Source organism: Bos taurus, chromosome 5 (genome assembly GCF_002263795.3).
Source record: "Bos taurus isolate L1 Dominette 01449 registration number 42190680 breed Hereford chromosome 5, ARS-UCD2.0, whole genome shotgun sequence".
Classification (NCBI taxonomy): Eukaryota; Metazoa; Chordata; class Mammalia; order Artiodactyla; family Bovidae; genus Bos; species Bos taurus.
Genome location: NC_037332.1, coordinates 75,801,698 through 75,820,340, shown reverse-complemented (window position 1 = coordinate 75,820,340; position 18,643 = coordinate 75,801,698). Strand labels below are relative to the sequence as shown.

The window sequence follows — 18,643 nt, the reverse complement described above, 5'->3', positions numbered from 1 at the left end:
GGAGAGGCCAGCTTATTCTGGATGTCTTTGAAGGATTAAAGGGAAGGTCTGAGCTGGAAAGGAATATCATTAGTGAGGACCCAACCCATGCTGATCATTCTCTGCCCAGCGCTGCATGCCCAGCTCCACACTTATAGCTGCAAGGCTTTGGAAAGATCCTTTGTGCCTTCATTTTGTTGTCTGTAAAATGGGGATATTGTAAGAATTTGCCTCTTGTGGGGCCACTTGAGGGAGTTAACCTACCTGTAGCCCAGCCTGGGAGATTCTCTGTAGTTATTGGCTGTGGTCATTTCTGTCTCCTTTAGCACTCAGGGCAGGCCTGCAGGGCAGCCTCCCATCCTCAGGGACAGATGAGGAATCGGCTCAGAGAAGCTGTTCAGGCTCCCTGAGACCACACAGCTGGCAGGGGTATGTCTGAATTCAGCAAGTGTCTGAATTGAGGGTGTGCAGGACCCCAGTCTTAGCGCTCTGTCCTCAGTGCCTGTGGCCTCCTGGAATGCCTGGACTCGGGGTGAACAAGTCCCCTCCTTTGATTTTGAAAGCTACCGGATCTAGTGCAAGGAGAGTGGGCAGGAGTCTGGTGGGCAGGTTCGAATCCCTGGCTTGGCCCTCACTGGCCATGAGGCTCCAGATTAGCTGCTTGCCCTTGGTCAGAGCCTCAGTCTCCTCATCTGTAAACAGAAGCCCTGCGTGCCCAGATAAGAGCTGCTGGGTCTTCTTCAAGGTCAGCTACGTCAGCCCCCTGGCCCAGGTGAGGCTCCCAGCAGGGGCTCTGTCCACCTTCTCCCCATTCCTCTGTTCCTCTGCCCCTGCCTGACCATGCTGCCCCAAGCAGGCTGGGACCATGGTGTACACAGGAGCCGCAGCACTGGTTGAGGCCTGAGTGGTCATAATAATAATGATAAGGAGCTGAGAGGCCATGTTGTCATCAATAGTAAAAGCAGGTCCACTCAGCGAGTGGGGAGGTGGGCAGGTGGATAGAGACAGGGCCAGCTGGGAAGGACATGCCTGGGGGCCATGTAGTTCTTGTGCTTTTTCAGTCCCCGTGCCCCACTTCCTCCGTGCCAGGCCCCTTGATGGCACTGAAGGGACACGCTGTGTTGCCTTGGCTCTCAGGAAGGGAAATGGTGACTGTCCGGGGGGTTACCACTTGTAGCTTGTGAGCCCAGGGATGCTGTGGAATGGTGAGGCCAGGCTTAGGGTTCAGGGCAGGCTTCCTGGAGGAGGTGGTGCCTGAGCTGAAGCTGGTAGGGGTTCACAGTACTGGGGGCAAGTGGCAGGGACAGGAAAGGGCCTTTGTCAGTCAGGGAGCTGGGCCAGGAAAGTGAGTAGGGGCTGGGGCAGGAGGTGAGGAAGGTATGGATTCCCCTCATGGAAGCTTCACATGCCAGGAAGGAACTTGGCCCCTGTCCTCGGGGCTGCAGGGAACTCCCAGAAAGATTCTGAGGAAGAGAGACAGTGTCAGGGCTGCCCTGTGCAAGACTCCCCCTGGCTGCCATGAGGGAGGGGCTGGAGAAAAACGGGGCCATGATGGGCAAGGGGGCGAGTGATGATGGCGGTAGGCCCTGGTGAGGTGGGGAGCAGAGGACACATGGGGGAGATGTTTCGAGGATGAAGCTGGTGGCTGGTCTCACTATTCTTTTCCGGCAGGGGCAGGAGGAGTTTGTGATGGTGGGATCTGTGGTCTGAGCAGGCAGGCAGGGTGGTGGTGACCTTGACCAAGAGGAAACGTGCGCAGAAGTGGCTTGGGTGAAAAGATGACCTGGGCTGAGCCTGGGGCCTTTCAGGGCACCTGGGGAGACATCCGACAAGCTAAAGTCTAGGATCTGGGGAACCAAAGGCATGCCTGAGGTCACCCTAGAGTGGGGGGCACACATAGGTGGGTGGAGACAGAGCCTGGAGGGGCAGCAGCCTTTGGGAAGCTGAGGCAGGAAGCAGGGGCCTGAAGGAGAAAGGATGTGGCTGCCAGTCTTGGGCAAGACTCTCACCCACTCTGGACTCAGTTCCCTCACCTGTTACATGTCAGGAGCCCAGATGTGCTGAGGGGGCTGCCAGCTCTGACCTTCTCTCAAGTACCCCAGAGGGTCTGAAAGTGGATGAGGGAGGTGACCGGGGTCAGGGGGGTTCCCCACACACAGTAGTTTTGATACAGGGCCCTGGAAATGATGCACTAACAGTTTGGCCAGAATTACTGAGCATCTTTTGTGTGCCAAACCCCCAAGTTGCGGCCTGGGGCAGAAAGGGACCTGTCTATGGTCCCTACCCTCAGCACTCACAGTGGGAGTACAGTGAGGAAGTACCCAGAAATCTACTGATGTTACCCCACTTTTAGCAACCCCAATCTGTGAAAATTCAGATTCTCTCTTAAGAGAAATTAGAGGCTGGTTTGCTTCCTGGAGGTTCAGATGGTAAAGCATCTGACTACAATGCAGAAGACCCGGGTTTGATCCCTGGGTTGGGAAGATCCCCTGGAGAAAGGAATGGCAAACCCACTCCAGTATCCTTGCCTGCAGAATAACATAGAGGAGCCTGGTGGGCTACAGTCCGTGGGGTCACAGAGTTGGACATGACTGAGCGACTAACACTTTCTCTATTCTACAGATAGAAATAGAAAACCATAATGGAAAACCCTGAATGAACATTTTGGCCAACCCAATAACCCGCAGGAGGGTTTTCTTAAATAGCCAAGATCCCAGGGCCTGAGTGCTGGTTCTCCTCTTGCCCGAATTCCCTCGTGGCCAGAGATTTCCTTGCCCATCTTTGTTTCCTCTGCCCTAGTCCAGCCCCGCAGCAGGGGCTCATTAGCTGTGGACTGTCTAGTTGGCAGGGTGCAGTCCCTTCTGGGGATGCCTGGCCCCCCTGGGTCCTGGGCGGCAGGTCTTCAGAGGTGCCAAGCCCCCCAGTTAACCATCATCTTCTCTTCTGTCCTCCTGTTGGCTTCATGTTGCTCTTGATGACAGCAGGCAGGCACCTGAACCCTGTTGCCCCCAAACCCTGAATGAGACCCCTGCCCCTTCCCACCCAGGGTCCCTCACCCCCTGGTGATCCCCTGTGGACCAGAGACTTGTTTTGCCAGTCTGGGGCCTAGTGTGTTGTAGGCTTTAGGTGTGGGGATCATATGCTGCTGGTGAAGGGCTCCTGGTCGGCCTGTTACCCTCTTCCAGATGATGGATCCGGGGGCTCGAAAGGAAGGACATGGCTCCAGTCCTTGCTGCCATGGAGCTGGGGCTGGTGAGGGAGCCACAGTGGAGATGCTTCTCAGCCAGGGCAGCCCTGGCAGCAGAGGCCTGGGGAGACTTGAGCAGAGCTGGGAGGACAGACTAGCTCCATGGCTACAGCTCGGTGTATTGTCCCAGACTATTTCACCTCTTCACTGTGTGCCCTTGGATGAGTGGCTTCACTGCTCTGGGCCTGTTTCTTTATCTCTCAAATGGGTGGAATAATTGTGCCCATCTCCCAGGGCTATGGAGAGGCTTGAATGAGTTAATGTAAAACCTCACTGAGGTCTGGCATGTAGTTAGTGCTCGGTGCCCGGAGCCCAGGCAGTAAGGCTTGGTCCCAGCCCCACCACTGACTAGTGGCGACCTGGGAGCCCACTTTATCTTTCTGAACCTCTCACTTGAGAAATAGGTCCGATGACCTTTACCTTGTTACCCTGTTGACAAAGTAACAGGGGGACTGTGTAACTGGGGGCTGTGTCTGCATGCAGATGAAGAATGGCAAGGCCTTCACAGGGTCTGCTGGGTTCCTTGTTGGCACAATGCAGCCCTGTGGGTTTGCTCTCTGGACTTGACAGAGGCATTGGTTCAGGCCACAGCACTGCCAGGCTGACTGTGCCAGGGACTGGAGCTGCAGTGGAGAACACCCTGTGCTCGATGGCTGGGCGATGTGGGAGGGACAGATGCCATCAGGGGGTCAGACAAGAGCCAGGAGCGTCTCCATGGGAGAGGAGAGAGCTGCCTTAAGGGAGGATGCAGGAGAGGGGTCTGGAGTGGGTGGTTGGGCCAGGCCTCATAGGGCCTTGACCTTCAGAAGGACTTCTAGCTTCAGCCTGGAGCCACAGAAGATTCTAGAAGGGCTTTAAGAGAGGAGTCCTCAGCGGGTACACAGTAAACAGGCTATTTTGAGAGGCTCTCTGGCATCTGAGCCAAGGGTTTAGGGGAGGCACCCAGGGGACACCTGGAGTTGCTAGGAGCCAGTGCTCCCTTCCAGACAAGGGCCATCAGTGACTTGAACACTCAGGTATGTGGCCTGGGCAGGTGACAGGATGGATTGGAGATGAGGGATGAGGCAGGCGGTGGAGTCAGGTGTGATTCAGATAAAGCGGCCGAGGCACAGAGAGGTTTGGTAATGGGCCCATAGTCACACAGCCAGAGAATGAAGCCTCGGGCCCAGCACTGGTATGAGGCGGCAGCCTGGCCCTTCTGCTGTTGGCAGCCCAGCAGCCCTGTGAGCAGCCCCACACAGAGCTGCTCGAGGAGCGGAGCGGGAGGGCAGCGGAGCCAGCAGGGGTGACATAGGGAGCAGCATCCTCACGCTTTGTTCATGGGCTCTGCTCTGTGCCAGACATCAGGGGATCGATCAGGGAGTGGGGGCCCATTCTGTGTTGCCTGAAACCCCCCATTAGGTAGGGTCGGTGTACAGAGGACCCAGTCAGGAAAGGATGGAGCCAGGGCAGGGTGCTGACCGAGGGTCCCACCTCCAACCGAAGTGTGTGATGGTGATGAGCTGGGGATCCCAAGTGAGATGGGGAAATGGCCTTGACCTCACTGGGCTTGGTTTCCCCATCTGTAAAGTGGACGTGGTTCTGAGAAGGCTGAGACAGTGCAGGACTTTGCCCAAGGCCTGGGGCCTGGTATGTGCTCAGGAAATGCTGGGCGCACTTGTGATTATTATTGTTGTCGTCATCGTTGTTGTGTGGCAGACGGAGTCCACCCTTGCTGGCCACGGGAGGCAGTTGGCCTCTGTGATCTGGGATATGTTCTGGTCTGCCAAGCCAGCTTAGCTCAGGATACATGATGCTGGCTGCAAAGCCCAGGCTCAGGCCCAGATGTGGATGGAGGCCACTGGTGGGAGAGGATCAGGAAAACAGCAGGGACAACTGGCTCCTGTTTTATGGAGAACAAAGGGTCGTGTGAGCCCAGGAAAGCCTTGTAAGTGCAGGGAAGGGTTGAAGGAGCCTGCGGAAGGATGGGACAGGGCCAGTCTCGACAAGCCCAGGCAGTGTTTAGAGACTGTCCTTTGCCTCATTTTATCAGGTAAACATTCGGGAGGCCCAGAGAAGGTGAGGGCCTGGCTCAAGGTCACACAGCAGCTGGTGCAGACCTACTAGCTTGGGGGCCTGGGCGCTGCCCCACTCTGTGAAGGACGGATGTGATCATTTATCAGAGGAGTTTAATAATGAATGAAGTCGAAGTATCTTTAATGCAGGCAGCAGGCCCGAAGTAATAAGGGGCCCTGTATTAATTCGTAAGTTAATGAATATGCAGGTGTGTCTGAATGATTAATGGGGCTCCCGAAGGCCTCAGAGAAGGGTGCGTGAGCTGCTGCTGATGGAAATATGAATATTGCATACATCTGGGAAGTTGGATAAACCAGGGAACAGGTGGGCATTAATGAACTGGAGGACTCTAGTGGCCCCAAAGGGCTGAATATACAGATACTTGAAAGCAGATGTACAGGGTCATGGCTAAGTGCTCTCATTTCTTGCTGTGTGATCTTGAGAAAGTCACATCACTTCTCTGAACCTCCATGTCCTCATCTGCAGAATGGGCATAAAAATAGTAAATGATCCCTACGATCCTTGGGATGAAATTCATGACAACCCCTTAGCACCAGAGGTAGGCGTAGTGCGGGCATCTGATAGAAACTGTCATAGCCTTGTTAGAAAGAAGGGCAGAGAAGTGGTTGAGGAAGGAAAGTGTAACAGTAGTGATTAAATTCCCTTCAATATCACTAGCACTTTACAGTTTGTAAGGGGGTTGATCTTTCCTCTGTGGCTTCCCAGGTGGCACTAGTGGTAAAGAACCTGCTTTCTAATGCAGGAAATACAAGAGATGAGGGTTCGATCCCTGGGTCGGGAAGATCCCCTGGAGGAGGGCATGGCAATTCACTCCAGTATTCTTGCCTGGAGAATCCCATGGACAGAGGAGCCTGGCAGGTACAGTTCACAGGATCGCAAAGAGTCGGAGACGACTGAAGTGACTGATCGTCCATGCATGCTCTTTCCTCTGCTCCTTGAAGCAGCTGCGTGGGGCAGAGGAGATGGCTCTTGGGAAAGCTGAGGCTCAAAGAGGGCTGGTCCCTGCCCGAGTCACCCAGTCGGCAGAGGCAGATTCAGGCCCGGGCCCAGGTCTGCACCCCGTGCTGGTGAATTTCAGAGGGGATGGAGGTGGAACCGCCAGTCAGCAGGAGAGTCCCACTGAGGTACTGACCAAGAAGGGCCTGGGGTTGGGGAATCCTACACCCTCTCCCAGAGCCCCGGTTTTTCTGTCTGTGGTATGAGGGTCTATCTGCCACCCAGAGCTGTTTTGAGGCTTTGGAGAGAAGATGGGATACTGCACCCTCACCTGTACTCAGCGTTTTGAGGAGTCTCAGACCTGCAAACATTACCCCTCTGATGCTTGAAGCAGCTGTACCTGGAATTTATATGTACCAGCCTATCTTGTATCTGGGGAGCTGCGGGTCCTGCGCCATTCTTGTAGCTTTGAGGTCCTTGGGCACATCCCCTAGCCTCTTTCAGTCTCAGTTTCTCCATCCTTCAAGTGGGCAAATTGTGTATTAATTGTGTGGGCTCCTTCCTGCTCCCCCACCCCACCCCTGCCATGCCATGGCCTTGTGTATGGGCACCCTTTCTTTTAAGCTCCAAGACATTTTTTCATTCTTCGGTCCTTTTGTGAATATTAATGGAGTGCTTCCTGGTGCCGGGTTGGGCTCTGTGTCTACAACAGGAGCGAGATTGCCCTCCCCGTCCTTGGCCTTGACAAGGTACTGGTCCAGACACACCCAGGTGTGAATCTAGTGTCAGGTGATGCAGTCTGGGATGGGGCACGGAGCCTGAGGTCGGCCTCTGCACTGCCGTGCTTGTTTGTCTTGCTGTCTTCCTCACTGGAGCATCTACCTGAGGCTGTGCCTTTTGGCAATGAATCCTCGGCTCCCCCAGCAGGAGATCCTCAGAGAATGGCTGTTGGAATGAATGAGAAAGTGAAGGAGTGAATGGCTGGCATCCTAGGCCCCTTTCCCTGCCTCTCCCGGGCTCCAGGCCAGGGAGCAGAGGCCCAGCCAAGCCCTCCCTTGGTTGTCCCAGGTAGACCAGGGCAGCCTCTCTTGCATCCTTTTTAATTCCTCCTGGGACTCTAGCCTGGGCCCTGAGGTCCCCCTGCCAGCCTGACTGGGTCAGGGAACTCGAGGTTGTTGGATAAAGAACCTGTCATGATCGTGTTGTAGCCTGCTCTTGACAGATAGGGAACGGAGGCCCAAGGAGGAGGGGGCCAGGGTTCGAGCCCCTGCTGGGCTGCTCCATGGGCTTGGCCCTGCAATACCTGGCCTGGCCAAGTATTTATAGTCTCTGCTGATCTATATTAACATCAGGGCCTGCCCAGGCCTTTGCAGCCTCTGGATCTGAAAGGCTTTAAACCTTCACAGCCGTGGGGCTCATGCTGGGCCCTGTGCCTGGAGTTCTTTCTTCAGCCCAGGCCTGGGCTCCAGCCACCTTTTGGTGGGTTCAGCGTCTTTGGGGTTTTTTTTTTTTGTTTTTTTTTTATGCCTTGCTTTCCTCCCTTCTCTGCAGGGAGACTGTGTGTACAGCATGGGATCAAGCACGCGGGCTGTGCGGCCTCAGGGGAGAAGCCTCCCCGCCTCCCTGAGCCTCAGTCTCCTCGTCTGTAGAATGGGCCATCATTTCCACCTGACTTGATATTTCAGGCACTGAGGGCTCAGTGTGAGCGGGAGTCACTGTTTACCCTCCTCACATCTCTTCTGGTCCTCATCACAAGCCGTCCTCACAGCCCCTAGGGACTGGAGTGTCCTCTCCAATGGCCAGAGGAGGCCACTGAGGCCCCAGGGGCGGTATGACTTGTCAGGGCTGTGCTGCCTGTTGGAGCAGAATTTCAGACTCCTCTAAGTCTGAATGTTCCAGCTTCCCAGACCCTCTCCTTTCCAGGGCCCTCGGGGTCCTTGGGGCAGGCTGCCCTCCCACCCCACCAGCTTGGTTCCCACCCCCGTCGCCATGGGAACGGCTCCACTAACTCTATGCTTCTCTTACAGAGCAGAGACGACTGGCCGCCCTGAGCGCAATTCAATTCAACAGACATTTACTGAGTGCCTACTATGCGCCAGGCCTTAGGCTAGGCACTGGGGTGGGGGCGCAGAGAGGAAGATGGAGTCCCATCCTCAGGTAGCTCTGAGCTGGGGGGTGAGGAGAAGACAAGCAAGGTCTGAACAAGGACATCTCAGCTCCAGGAGAGAAGCTGCCTGTAGGCTTGGTAGCAGCAGATACCTGGGTACAAGCACATCCCTGGAGAGCTGCTGTCCCTTGCCTGTGCCTCAGTTTCCCCATCTGTAAAACAAATGGTGGGGTGGGGTGGGGTAAGACAATCTCTAGGATCCTTCCAGGAGTCCATGAAGGTGGAATCAGGGCATGGGGGAAGGCACGATAGGGAGGCCCACACCCTTCCTGTGGAGAAGAAATCTCTGAAGGCTTCCTGGAGGAGGAGGCACAAGGCCTGGGCTGCAAGGGGGTAGGGAAGGTGGAAATGGTACCCCAGGGTCAGGAAGAACATGAGCTAAGGCCCAGGGGACACGCAGATGGGAATCCCTGTAACTGTAGGTTGAGAAGGGATGTGGTGGGGTATGAAGTTAGAGAGGGAGGGGGGGACCCAAGGCTTCATGTTGGGGTTTGAGCTCTGTTCTGTGGGCTGTTGAGGACGGAGGTCAGGAACAGTGGCCCTGCCTTATGCTGCCCCCTTCACCTGCCCTCTCTCCTGGGTACACTTGACCATCATGTTCCTGTAGAACCTGTGACCACGGTGGTGCCTGCATGTGCTGGACACATTACACATCAGTTCCCATGGCAACCCCATAAAGTGGGCATTACTGGGCCCCATTCACAGACAAAGACACTGAGGCTGAGAGAGGGAAGTTTTTGCCCAAGGTCATGATCTGACCCTCAGTTTTCCCATGCTTCTTCCACTAGCTCTCACTTTTTTTGGTGGGGGGGTGCATCTCTGTCCTGTGTGACACCAGCCATCCTAGGAACCCCCAAGCTCATAGAAGTACCTGTCAAGGGCAGTGCAGTTGGGTTTGGAGGTTGGAGATGGGCGAACCCTCAGATGTTAGCAGGGCTGGCTCTCTCCAAGACCTGAGCTTCTGTCCCCACAGACATCCTCTGAGATGGGAGTGAGGCAGGGCTCCTTCCCACTTTACAGATGAGCAGACTGAGGCCCTGGGAGTCCAAGGTCCATGCAGTGACAGCATGGGCAGGGAGTCCCATCTTATCACCCAGCTGAGGCTGGAGGGAGGTTCAAATCCCCTGAGATCTGTGCAGAAGCTGACCCCCACAGCTCTCCCTCCACCCCCAGGGAGTGGGAAAGACTGGCATTAGAATCACAGACCTGGGTTCAAATCCTGGTTTTGTCTTGCACAAACAGTGTGATCTTGAGCAAGTTATTACTCTGAGCCTCAGTTTTCATATCTATAAAGGGAGATAGCAGGCTTCTTTCATTCAGTCATCAATACATGTTTATTCAGAACCTACTGGGTGTCCGGTGTTGGCCTTTAGTGGAGAATCAGACCCTTCCTTGGAGAACTCAGCTCAGGAGTCACAGCAGCGGTTTTCATTCTGGTTGTGATGGAAGAAGCCCAGAGTGCTGTGGGAACCCACAGGAGGGACCCCAGCCAGACAATTTTGATTGGTGGAGGGAAGCAGGAGGGCACGAGAGGAAGGCAGGAAACCAGCTCCGCAAGACCCCAGAGGCTGAGCTTCAGATGATCCTTGTTGGAAATTTCCCAGATTAGTAAGGGAGCCGGTGAAGGCTTTTGAGCAAGGGAGCACCATGCTCCGATGTACGTTTTAGAATGCTCCTCCTCTACTGGGTGGAGGGGGTGCTAAGAGTGGAGTCAGGGAGACCCTTGAGCATGCAGATTGAGAAATTCACCTTGGGTGAGGAAGGAGACTGCAGCAGGACAGGAGCAGTGGGAGGGCATACGCCAAGACCACCCAGGTGTGGGCACATGGGGATGCTCCTGCCTGGCTCAGGGGCAGGGGAGAGAAGCAGTGGAGGGGGAGTGGGCGGGCAGTGGGAGGCAAGTCCAGTCATGGATGAGGACAGGTGGAGTGTCACGTGCCAGGGAGGGGTCCAGAAGGCAGTGGGAGGGGGATGGTGGTTGGAACCAAGCTGCCAACAGAAGCCTTGGGAGGGGCAGAGATGCTGGGCAGTAGGAGTGGGAAAGTAGGTTTGGGAAGATCAGAGAGTGGGGACCAGGATTTCAGGGAAGGTCCCTGCAAAGTAGCCCAAGGAAGGAGTGGCCTGGCAGGTAGGACGAATCCCCCAGTGTAGGGACTTAGGTCTGCCCGGGAGATGACAGAAGTCACATGTGTCAGGCAATCTGCCCAGCGCCAGGAGCATGGAGGGGCCCTGGAGGGTCAGTTCCCACCTGGCTGTCACCAGAAAGCAGAACTGTAGTCTGTCCCCCACTGCCATCCCGAGGAGGAGGGGGCCACCAAGGAGGAGGAGGTGTTTGGGAAGGAGGGAAAGGGGAAGAAACATTTGCATGCGTAACAAGGCTGAAGCAAGGGAGAGAGAAAGAGGGAGCAGGGGATGAAAAGAAATTACCATACGCCAGGATCTTGTTATTCAACCCAATTTTCAAAGGACCACAGCTGTCGCACTGAGATAATCCGTTAATTATAACAGCCATTGTGCTTTGGCAACGGGAGAGAAACCGAGGCTGAGGAGCAGGCTAAAGGCAGGGGTGGGAGCAGGTCTCTGAAGGGGCAGGAACAGGAAGGAAGGCAGACACTGTCCAGGGCCAGGCCTCATCCCTTCCTCGCTGCCACTGCTGCAGCGATGGGTGACAGGGACCCTGTTTGTGCCAGGCACCATGCCACACCTGTGAGCCAGGCCATCATACCCATTCTAGAGGTAGCTGTGAGCACTTACTATGTGCCAGACCTGCTCTGAAGCTTTGTTCTCCCACCCTCTGAGGTCGTGCCCTTCTAGTCCCATTTTACAGAAGAGGAGACTGAGACTCAGAGGAAAGAAATAGCTTGCCTGGGCCACGCTCTTCGTTCAGTGGCAGGGCCAGGATTTGAGTTGAAGACGGCCTGTCCTTCTAGGAGAACACTAAGGAGGGCCGGTCTCCATGGGTTGGCCACGCAGACTTGGTGGACACGTGTCCTGGGCTGTGGTTTCTGTGCAGCCGGCAGTCCATGGGGTGGCCCTCCCCTGGGCACTTCCGGGGCTCCTCCTGCCCAAACAGAGCTTCCTTGTTCTCTGGTGCCACAGCTGCAGGCCTCTGCAAGCTGTACCCCCCCACCCCTGCAGAGAAGCCAGTCTCAGGGCTAGGAGAGGTACCCCATGCGACCACCTGGTTCAGGATTGTGATAGACTGTCACCCTGGAACGGGCCTGGCCCTGGCTGGCTATGGGCCCATGTGGTGGCCTGGGAGAGGCCATGGGGAGGGTGGGCAGGAGTCCCAGGTAAGCAGAGCAAGGGGAACCTAAGCTCTGGGGGAGGGGCAGGAGCAAGGGGCCATTCTAGAAGCCCCAGAGCCCTTTGCAGCGGTACCCACTCTGGGCTGTGGCTTGGGCAGCCAAGGCTTTATGCCTCCTGGTGTTCACAGCAGCCTTGGTGGGAGCCTCAGCCCATCCTGGCTGGCAACGTTTTATGGACTAGGAATCGTATTTGGGAGCCCGTTACTCCCAAACCCCAGCAGAAGCCCCCAATTGGACCTAGCAAACCGAGCAGCGTTGTTGAAGAGCCAGGGACCCCGTGGGGAGACAGGCAGGTCAGGGGGCTGTGTGGGGGTGCTCTCCTGGTTTGGGGTCCCCACTCTGGTGGGCCTGCTTGGAGGCGAGCAAGGGTTGTGGATGGGTCAGGGCAGTCCTGTACCATCAGTGACACAGAGGCCAAGTAGACTTTTGGGATCAAGGAACTACATAACTCTTGAGCCCCAGATTCGTAATCAGAGACCTGCCATCCCCACAAAAAGATCTATGCCTTCAGAATGTCCCAGAGCTACAGAACCAGGGAGGCTCGTGCCATCTGCCCTGTCTCCGCAGAGATGTAGAAGGTGGGCAGCCAGTTCTTCCAGGTTTTCCAGTCATTCCAGAAGTGGGGATTTTAAAAATAAAATCTCCCAAGTTATCAACATTGGCAAGTAATTAAAAATTTTTTTAAAAAGCCATTGTCCAGATGAAACAGGAACTCATAGTATGGCTTGACCCAGAGCCTGGTGCCATGGAGGGTCAAAGCCATTCTGTAGCAGTTGTGAAACCTCAGTTTCCTCCTCTGTAAAGTGGGAATAATAACAGCATGACTCATGAGGTTGTGCAGAGGTTTAAGTGAGTTCACATGAGAAGTGCTAGGCCTACCCATGTCAGCCCAGGACTCTGTTTTCATTTCCCCCCCGGGGCTGCGCTGTCTGCCACCCGGAGCCTCCGCTTCTCCCCGTGGGCTCCAGCCGTGCCAGTCTGCCCTGGGGCAGCCCTGAGGGTGTTGGAAAGCAGGGAAATATTCACCCCTTGGGGCCCTGGAGAGGGAGCAGAGCCGGGAGGGTGGGCCTAGCCGGCGCCTGGTACATAGTAGGTGCTCCATAAATGTTTATTGAATGAATGAATGGAGGCCATGCAGGCAGAGGCAGCCGTGCGTGCGCAGGCACTGGTGAAAGAGCGGGTCCAGTGGAGACTGGTGAGTAGTGCCCGGGGCTGCAGCTGAGCGGGGCCTGGGGTGTGCCGGAGCCAAGGCCAAGGGGCCAGCAGGGAGCAGATGGGGGAGGCAGAGGACAGGTGTGGGGGGAGGCAGGGGCCAGATGAGCGGCAGAGACCACGTGGGAAGGCAGGGCCAGGTGGGGGAGGGCAGGGGCCAGGTGCGGGTGAGGGGCAAGGTGGGGAGGCAAGGGTCAGGTGGGGGAAAGCAGGGGTCAGTTGGGGAGTCACAGGTCAGATGGAGGAGGCAGTCCCTTGAATGGCCTGGGGGATTCTGGGAAAGCCAGAGATGACTCCTGCAGTGGGACTAGGAGACAGACTTTTAATACAGGTCATTCTTGGCTGTGAGCAGGAGGGTCACATGCTCTACACAGTCGTCCTGGGGGTGGCTGGGGTGGCTGGTGTGTTGCTTAGGGTCGGCGGGTGGGTACCAGGGAGTGGGCCATGTGAAGAGTTGCCCACAGAACCAGTGTCAGGGCCTCTCCTACCAGGCTGCTGGGTGGTTTCCCAAAAGCCCTTCCATCCTCCTGCCTACCTCCTTTCACAGAGGTCTGGACCCAGCACTGGTGCCAACAACAGATCCGACACCCCTGGGAGCAGGGGAAGCCCAGGCCCCAGTGGGGTTCTTGGGAGATGACCCAGTGAGCAGTCACAGAGGGCTGGGGGTGGCCCCAACAAACCAGAGAGACACAAGCACTCAGCTGTTATCCCTATAAACAGATGAGGAAACTGAGGCCCAGAGGGGGCAAGGCGCCGACCTGCCCAAGGTGACACAGAGAGCCTGCCCTCTGAGTGTCACAACAGCGCGTGGCACAGCAAACTAGCCCAGCCCCCTTCTCTGGCCGAGGTTACTCCTCTTGGGAGATGCGTGCACGTGCATCAAGGCCTTGCCAACCCAATTAACCCCGTAACTGTTGCTGTTGATATGGCCGTGTTCTTACTAAGCTCTTTTGGGTAAGTTGGAAACCTGGTGAGGGTAGAGCAAGTCTGTCTGCAGTAACACACATCACAGGCACACAGTGGGTGTGCAGTGACACTGTGTGGGTGTGGAAGAGCGTGGCCGAGCGTGTGGCTGGTTGGACAGCGTGCCCTCCCGACCCCAGGGCTGAGCTGCGGGCCTGTTCTCTGATTCCCTGTGACGTGGATGCAGCCGGCACACCCTGTTCACCTGGCGCACAAGGGCACGGAGCCGGGAGCGGGTGCCACGGTGTCAGGGGCAGGAGCCAGCTCCCCCGAGATGTGGAGCAGCTGGCACGGAGGCCTGAGACTAACAAGACATGATTGAATGGGAGTGGATGGAAACCCGGCACCTCGGGTGAAACCAAAACAGATACTTCCCGGAGCTGCCTGACAGCGTTCTGAGGGCATGGGGGCAAACTTGCAGGACGTGCGAGGGGGCCTGAGGGTTTGGTTGGCATCTCGGACAAGGTGGGGACACACTGCTGTGCGTGTTCACGCTGCTCTAACGAGCATGGAGCCGAAGCGAGTGAGGCAGAGGGTCCCTTGGTGCCTGTCACCACTCCAACCATGTTGGTGCTGTGGCTCAGCTCTAGGTGACACCTTTTAGGAGGGACCTTGACAGCAAGCATGACCCAGCACGGCTGGACCCGAGGGTATGGGACTTGACACCATGGAGTAGGAAGAGCAGTAGAGGACTTGAGGCCGTTTAGGCTGGATATGTGGATGGCAGAAGCATGAGATAATAGTTGAACAAATACCAGAAGGACCTCTGAGGAGGGCTCTTGGCCACAGTGGCTACAGATGGGCTGTGCCTGGCCAGTGGCAGGCTGGGACCAATGAGCAGACAGAGGTACAGCAGCTAGGTCTGGCTTTGTAATATAAAGAAACCTCTAACAGTCAGAGCTGTTCAAGAAGGGAGTCAGTAGCCTCAGATGGGTGCTGAGATCCCTGTCCCTGGAGGTGTTTAAGTCAGGGGAAGTCATATCTGTAGGGTTCCTGGGAAGTCTGGTAATTCTAAGAGCTCAGGCCAGTTCAAGTTCCTGGCTATGTGGTCTAGGGCAGATGATGGCACCTCTCTGAGCCTGTTTCCTCATCTGAGAGATAGGAGGCATCAGCAGGGCCATGAGGCTAAAGAGAAGGCTCAGCACATTTCCTGCACACCATGAACACCTCATCAGTAGTGGAACCCCTCCCCCTGATGGTTCAAGTCCTGACTCAGTGGTGTCAGGGACTCTAGGATCTCCTTCTGTCCCTCGTCCCTGTCCCTAGCCCTGATCTGTCACTCCACACATCATGTTCTGGCACCTACTAAATGTCTGACCCTGTTCCAGGCATGGAGGTTACAGTTTCGAACAAGGTAAAGCCTCCTTTGATTTTATGATGGGGGCGGGGAGGGAATGATTAGGAGCTAAATGGTGTCTGGTATTGTTGAGGGCTCTGAAGGGACCAGAGCAAGTGAATCATCTCAGATTTGGTATCAGGGAGGGCAAGGTTGAGGGGAGCAGTTGAGCAGAGACCTGAATGAAGTGAGGTAGTGGGTTGTGTGGATATTGGGGGAAGGGCATGCCAAGCAGAGAGAGTAGCATGTGCAAAGGCCCTGAGGTGGGCATGTGCCTGGGAATACTGGAGGAGCATAGGCCTGGAGGCCTGGACTAAGTACTTCCTGATGAATGGATATGTAGAATTCTCTCTTGGTTTATGGATGGTCCACTCTTACATGCTTTCCTGGTAGGGAGGGAGGTGTCTACTCAAGGGGCAGGAAACCCACAAGATGGCCTACATGTCCAGTCCCTGTGATGGACCCAGCTCTTTGGAGGAAGCTGGGGAAGGAGGGGGCCTTGGTGTTTCATCTGTTAGATGAAGCCAACAGCATCAACCATGCAGGGCTAATACGAGATTCAAGGAATGTGAAATATCAGATGCAGATGAGTCTGTTTAGCTGTGTCGCTCTTATGGGAAAGGGACTAAAGCCCGGAGAGGTTAATTAACGTACCCTTTGTCACACAGCACAGCATTCACTCTCAGGACCCTTTGCCTCCCACATCCATGCTTTTTATTTTCCTCTCTGTCCTGCAGCTGGGGCTCTTTGTACCTGAAATCCTGATGGTTCATTTACCAGACAGTAGTTCAGGGGCGAAGGTATAATTATCCCATTTCACAGGTGAGGAAGCAAGGCCCAGAGCAGCCTGCCCAAGGAGCCCTGGTGAGGTGGAGGCAGTGACAAGACTCAGTATCTAGTTCCCAGGGGGTGGCAGGCTTTGTCCTTGAGGGCAGAGCGGTGGCAGCCGACCTCTGGGACCCCTAGTTTGGTGCTATGCTTCCAGCAGAGGTGAGGTGGCCACCTGCCCCTCAAGTTCTGGCTGGACCCCAGGGGTCCTCGGTTCTCCTAATCCTGGGTAATGGCATTGACACGGACAGTGTCAGTGGCACCTCAGGGAGCCTTGGCCAGCCAGCTCAGGGAGAAGCCCGTGCCAGGGCTGATCAGCTGCTGCAAATGAGATTTCCCTGGCTAAGCCTCACGTCCCGCTCCTGGGAGGTCGAACACGCACGGCATCTCCCCCATCCACTCCCGGGACCCTACCAACATCCATGAGGGTGTGACGTTATGGGCAGGAGCTATGCATTCGCCAGGAGAGAGTGTGTCTGTCTCCACTGAGTCCTAGGGTTTTGTTGGGAGCCCTGGGGACTGGGAGACACTCACCTTGCCACACAGGTGGAAAAACTGTGGTCTGGAGAGGACCCAAGGTCTCGGAGTCAGCGGCCCCACCTCTTGCCTTCTGGCCTCTGCCCACCCCCATTCCCCACCCAAGCCGCCCTGAGCCTGGGGACACACAGGCCTTTACCCTGTTCATCCTCTCGCCCAGCCCAAGCAGGAGGAGTGGCCCAATGACTCCCTGACCCTCCCAGCCCCACAGCCTGGGGTGGAGAGGTCAAGGCTCCCCTCTGACTGGGGAGCTTGGTGGTCGGCCTGAAGTGAAAGGGTCTGGGGAGATGTGACCAAGGGCTTCAGGGAGCCTGAGTCCAGGGGAACCCTGATGGGCTTGTGAGGAAATAAGAAGAGCCTCATGAAGGATGGTAGCTAACATTCTCTGAGGCCACCTGCTCTGCACCAGGCAGCGTGCTTGCCCTGCAGCCCTGCAGGGAGGGATCGTTCAAACCCACTTCCCAGGCAGAGAAACTCTCCCGTGCCCGGTGTCCTGGGGCAGCTGGGGGGCGGGGCCCATGTCTGGGGAGTAAGCTCCCAGAGAGGATTTGAGGTTGGCGTATCAGGGTCTGTTACTGCAGCCCTGGGTCTTGAGCGGATCTGCTACCAGCCAGATGTGCCCTCCCCAGTCCTGGCCTCAGCTTCCCCTCTGACAGTGACTGGGGTTGAGCAGAGCCAGGATGCCTCTTCCCGGCTGCTCAGAGGCTCTAGGATCCTGAGTCCATGGAGGGGTCTTGAATCCTGGCCACTGGAGGAGGAGGGCACAAGATCCAATAGGGACGACCGACGGCTTGAGGGTGGGTGCTGAGCCCTGGAGAGAGGGGAGGGCCCTGCCCAGAGTGACTTGGATGTTCTGAGGCCGTGCCCAGCTCTGAACAAAGACCCCTGGCCCCTCTTCAATTCCTCTCAGACCCTCATGGGCTTGCCGACTCTTCGTTCTGTGCAGGGGTGTCCACGTGGGAGTGGACATCATGCAGTGTGTAGCCTGCTAGACTGGGGTCCCCAGGATCCCTCGATGGCATGCTGCCCCCCAATTTTGCCATGTTCCATCTCTGTGGTGGCAGGAGAGAGAGACCCTCGAAGAGATGCTGGTCTGCCCCCCTCTCTGGCCAGAGTTCACTCAATACCCCACACCTATGGGAGTGGGGTGAGGGTGGGACATTAGGGGAGGGGTCCAGGTCAGCTGGGAGCACTACTCTTTGCTGCACAAGCCCTGGCGCCCGGCCACTGGCCCACAGTTGGCTTCCCATGGTGGCCATACCCTCACAGGTTTTGCACCGGTTGCGTCCTGGGCAGTAAACACCTCTGCTTCCAACAGCCGCTTCCGGCCGCTCCCCACCCCCCTCCCAGGCTGGTCACAGACAGCATCTTGGTGGCTTCAGTGCTCATCTGTCTCCCTGGCCCCTGGGTGGGTGGGCGGAGTGGGCAGCTGGACTGTGTGCCCTCCCTCGAACCCCCCACATTTGTCATCACGCCGTGCTTCTCTGCCGATCGATTCCTCCGTCTCCCATGGTCCCTCTCCATTTATCTCTATTCCTCTGTCTCTCCCTGCTCAGCTGGCTCCAGATTCTGGCTTCTCCCTCCTCCTCAGCTCTCGCCTCTGGGCTGCAGCTCCTCACTTCCTCTCTCTCTCACCAGCCCCTGGCGTGTGGGGCAGGGTGGGGGGAGGCGGATAGGGCCCTGGTTCCTCGCACTAGTGTCTGGGCTGGGGCATCACTCCTGTGGGAGCAGGGGGAGGCCTGGCCCCCAGAACCGTCAGCCCGAGGCCTGACAGCACAGCAGCCGGCACACCCCTCCCCACACCTCGAGTGGATGTGCAGCCGGGCGGGGGGCCAAGTGCTGCTGTCAGCGCCTTAGCGGCCTTGCCGTCCCCCCTCCCTGGCTGCGTCAGGCCTCGACGGGTGGTGGGCAGGCAGCCCGGGGACAGGGACAGGCAGTTGACGCACATGGGACGATGGGACAGGGTAATGGGGAGCCTCCTCCCCACTCTGAGTCATGGGGGAGGGAGGGGGGAGCTGGACACCAGGAGGAGCAGGAGAGAGGGCGGGGTCACC

At 56.7% G+C, this 18,643-nt stretch overlaps 1 protein-coding gene across 5 annotated transcripts in view; it reads left to right on the top strand.

The window, feature by feature from the left end:
* ELFN2 (extracellular leucine rich repeat and fibronectin type III domain containing 2) overlaps positions 1–18,643 on the top strand; it is a 71,927-nt gene that overhangs the window by 27,526 nt on the left and 25,758 nt on the right. For 3 of the 5 annotated variants that reach the window (XM_005206872.4, XM_059887003.1, XM_005206874.5), the window contains exon 3: positions 8,266–12,908. The exons of the other annotated variants lie outside the window; for them this stretch is intronic. The gene's annotated coding sequence lies outside the window, so the exon portion shown is untranslated. The remainder of the gene's footprint in view (positions 1–8,265; positions 12,909–18,643) is intronic. 5 annotated transcript variants of the gene reach the window in all.